This window comes from Dipodomys ordii, unplaced genomic scaffold, assembly GCF_000151885.1.
Source record: "Dipodomys ordii isolate 6190 unplaced genomic scaffold, Dord_2.0 Scaffold73, whole genome shotgun sequence".
In the NCBI taxonomy this organism is placed as follows: Eukaryota; Metazoa; Chordata; class Mammalia; order Rodentia; family Heteromyidae; genus Dipodomys; species Dipodomys ordii.
This window is the reverse complement of record NW_012267289.1, coordinates 6272603-6277472: the sequence shown is the minus strand read 5'-3', so window position 1 is coordinate 6277472 and position 4870 is coordinate 6272603.

The window sequence follows — 4870 nt, the reverse complement described above, 5'->3', positions numbered from 1 at the left end:
TTGTATTTAAATGATAGTGGTAACCTCAAGTCATCAAATAGGATGGTCAGCCTGTTCTCCCTGCCATGTGTGAAAGCATGCACTATTCACTCAGATGACTCTCAATAATAGACCAGATATCATTTGAAAAATTTACTGAGTTGTGAACCTCATCCCAGCACTCTGTCTCTCCATTATGGGTGTAAATTATCAGCAAGTATCATTCACTCTACCTTCAAAATCTGTCCAGGTTCTTTCCACTGGCTATTCCCTCTTTATGCATGTTACTATCTTCTCCTGCCTAATATATTATAGCAACACTGACATATCTATACCTACTTTTCCCCTCTGTAGTCTTAAACCTCCCCCTTAAAGAAGCCTAAGCATGAAAGTAAATATAATGAGATTAAACTGAGCCTGGTCTAAGAGTCTAATACAAAGCAACAAGGTATCTAAAGTTTCTCAAGTCATAAAAACAGAAAACAGAATGGTGCTCTGTTGCCTGGGGCTGGAACAGAGTAAGAACTGGGGAACTTTACTCTGGGTATAGTTTCAGTTTTTTTTAAGGTTAAAAAGTGCTAAGGCCAAGTTCATGCCTAGCTACTCAGAAGGCTGGGAACTAGGGATTACAGTTTCAAGCCAGCCTGAGCAAGAAAGTGTGTGTGAGACATTCATCTGCAACTGACCACGGAAAAGCCAGAAATGGAGGTATGTCTCAAGTAGTAGAGCTTCAGTCTTGAGTGAAAAAAAAACAAAACAAAGAGACAGCATCCAGGCCCTAAATTCACACACACACGCACACACACACACACACACACACACACACACACACACCACACACACACACAAACTACTGCCTAAAAAAAAAAAGAAAGAAATCTACTGCCTATTGCAAAACAGTGACTAACATTAATCTTACTGAATAGTATACTTAAAAATAGCTAAGATAGTCAGGCACTGGTGGCTCATGCCTGTAATCCTAGATACTCAAGGGGCTGAGATCTAAGTGCTACAATTCAATTAACTAGGAAAAAGCTAAAAGTAGAACTGTGGTTCAATGGTAGCACACTGTCCTTGAGCTAAAATGCTCAGGGACAGGGCCCAGAACTTGAATTCAAGCCCTAGGCATGGCAAAAATACAAATCTCAAACAATAAAATATAAAACGTTTCCAAAAGTCACATGAAATCTTTCATTCTGCTCTAAATCTTTCAATGACTGCACATTCTCATTAAAATGCAGAACTTTTTTCTATGGCCCATCAAGACTGAACATGAATTCCCCTACTTCCCTCTGTAAGGTAAGCCAACCTTTGTAAGCCTGCCTTTATGTTCAACATGATGGTCTCATTTGGATGAGTACATACACCCATTAAGAATGGTGTGGAAAGTGGAAGCCAGTACCTTACTCCTATAATTCTAGCTACTCAGGAGGCTGAGATTTGAAGATCATGGTTCGAAACTAGCCCAGGTAGGAAACTCCATGAAACTCTCATCTCCAATAAAGTACTCAAAAAAGCCAGAAGTATAACTGTGGCTCAAGTGGTTTGCATTGAGCAAAAGAAGCTCAGGACAGTGCCCAGGTCCAGAGTTCAAGCCCTCGGACTAGCAAACAACAACAACAAAACAACAGCAGCAGCAGCAGCAGCAGCAACGACAACAACAACAAAACACCTGTGTGGTGCTTCAAAGCTCATCTCATTAATTTTAGTCACAAATCTTGTCTATTGATATGAACTGGTGCCAAGAGGCTTATAAGGATGAAGAGAGACATAGGAGGACAAATAAAGATGTGAAACATAGTTAAGAAACCTAGAGCAAAAGATAGGAACAATAGAACACCAAATCTGCAGCAGGGTGGTAAATCAAAGCCTATTTAAATTGTAATGAAAAAATGCAGAAATGCAATATCAGAAGCTAAATAAGGTCATTCATAAGAGAATATCTGTAGCATATTTCCAACCTACTGTGGGAGTAAAATTCATGAATAATATTAAAGGTATTTACATGATCCACTGTTCTCCTGAATAGTGTTTGTCTAATGTAATAAGATCTGGATTGCTTGAGCAAAATACAAATTAGAGGTTGTAAGGCCTTAACCTGACTCTCTGTGTTATTAAAAAAGAAAAGGAACCTTTATGCATACAATAGTTCATATCAATATTATCTTTTTATTCTCTTTATCATATATATCATTCTGATTGCATTCATACCATGTAATAATTATACAATCTCTGATATTCTCTCTCATTTTCCAATATTTCTTGGTATCACTTTCACTGAAAACATGGTCTTAAAATTCAAATTTCATTTAAGCAATTCCAATCTTCCTTTGTAAAGAAAATAGCATATGAGGAAATACGATATCTCCTAAAGAAAACAGAACTTTCTTTAATAAACTAAAATATAAATAAAATTGATCCCCTACCCAATTTTTCTAAAGTCACTTGTTAAACACACATCTATCTCATTTCCTCTGGATTCTTAAAAGTTGACAGAAATACATCCTCAAAGTAAAAAGTAAACACCTCTAGATAAGAAGCTTTCCTCTTTTTTTCTTACCCTTTATTTCTGGGTACATATTTTATGTAAAATTTGTGAGGAATGAAGAAAAGAACCTCTTGTTAACATCAACTGTACCTGTCTTATATATTCTATTTATAAGGTTATATTATCTTATAATTTGTCTGTATTTTATTCATTTGTGCCACATCTTTAGATAGGAACTCCCAGTAGTTCGGATGTTCTTACAGGAAGATTTTGCTTATCCCCTTATTAACAGCACCAGTTTGCCTCAAATTAAAAAAAAATGTTTAATGAGTCACAGGTTGGTAAACTATCACTTCTCTTTACCCCCAGGCATAGGTTATATGGCTTTTGCTTTGCTTATTTTTATATCTTGGTGGCAGGAAGCAAGCAGAACCTTTAGCCCTTTTAGATGGTTTGGCTGATATATGGCCAGTATTTTAACTATTTGAAGGAACTGATCCATGATCTCTTCCCAAAAGAAGATAAATGTTAGTTAGCATATGACAGAAATTTACTATGGTTCAGATGTTTATTTCTATCAAGCAAGAAAATGTATTACACATCTAAGTAACATTTGTAGTACACATTTGGAAACAGCTTTTTACAGGGTTGGTTTTTGTCTATTTTGCCTTGTATAAGGAAATCAGGCCTTTATTATATATGACTTTCAAAATTTAAAATCTCATTTTTCTAGTAACTCTGAAATATCTCTTTTTTTAGTCTTGATTTTTTTATATTGTAAAGATGATGTATGAAGGGGTTACAGTTACATAAATCAGGTATTGAGCATTTTTGAAGCTTGTTGCCTCTTCCCTCAATTTCTCCCAGTTTTTTCCTTCCCAGCCATCTTCCCGCACAAGTTATATAGTTCATTTTCAACAGAGGATCTAATGATTAGGTTTTTTTATATTTTTTTACTGTAAAGATACTCTACAGAGGGGTTACAGTTACATGAGCAAGGTAATGAGTCCATTTCCTATCAAGCATTGTTACCTCCTCCTTTGTTTTTCCCCTACCATACCTTTCCTCCCCACCCCCCACCCAAAGTTGTAAAGTTCATTTTCAACATAGTGTCTTGTACATCTTGTTGTTACAATGGGTATCCTTATTTCAGCATTTTGTATTTCCCCTTTCCTTCCCCCAATTAGAAAAAATGTATATACAAGATGCAGAGCACTGGAATCAAATACAGTTGACAACAGGGGTTATACCATCAGGGAAGAACATACAAAAGATACCAAAAAAATCACATAGTACATTATAAGTACATTAAAAACAACAGCAAGAAAGATAAAACCTCTTGTGTCCAATTAACCCCAAGATAGGGACACAAGAAGTTTTATCTTCCTGTTTTAACTTTTACAAAATTATGTGTCAGCCAAAACTAGAGATGGTAAAACCAAACCAGTAATCACAATAATAAAATACTGCTACCCAGCCACAGGAAGCGTAAGCACTGGTTTAGACTATTAAAGAAAAATGGTTACAGTAGGTCCTTGAGTCATTTTCATTTACTTTCCTTTCTTTTCTTTCTTCTTATCTGTTTTTCCAAACCCAATTTTATGTTCCCCCACTAGGATCTTAACAGTAAATGAAGTTCCTTTTTGTGCAATTTGTGTATTTATTCCACACGGCTTCAAAATAATTTCTATATCACCAAAAAAAAGCATTTCTTTCCCCTTTCTAAATCTATTCAAAGAGCACTGTGGTAGACAAAATAATAAGATACCCCCTGGTGATATGTCTATTATATCCCTTGCAATCACACAATATCTATGACTTCACTCCAGCCGATAGAATATGGTAATAAAGATTGGATGTTATTCTCTTGGTTGTTATAGATACGAGATGGAAGGCTAGAGGATGAATCGCCAAGTTTCCATTCACTAGTGTTGAAGAAGTAAGCCATTATTACTTCTACATCTAATCAAATAAAACTCAGGAATTCTGCCATCATTGTGCAGGAGTTGGTCATTTCCTTTCCCTGTGTTAGAAGAGTCACACCTTGTTGATCACTCTAGGATAGTTTTAAGAGACCCCCAGGGGTAAGATCTAGTTAACTGTATATAGAACCCTATCAGATGAAGAGGAACTGCAGAAAATTGGGCATTAGTGTTGCCATTTCGATCATGTAAGACACAAGGAAAAGAAGAAAAAATGTGAGAGGAATAAAAATTCATTTGGGACAAGGTAAAGTTAGGCTAATAAACAATGAACTGAATACAATTTATAAATTACTTGTAATTATAACTTAAAACTTAGAAATTATTACCAACCCAGATGCCCCTCAGTAGATGAATGGATCAAGAAAATGTGGTATATATACACAATGGAATTCTATGCCTCCATCAGAAAGAATGACAT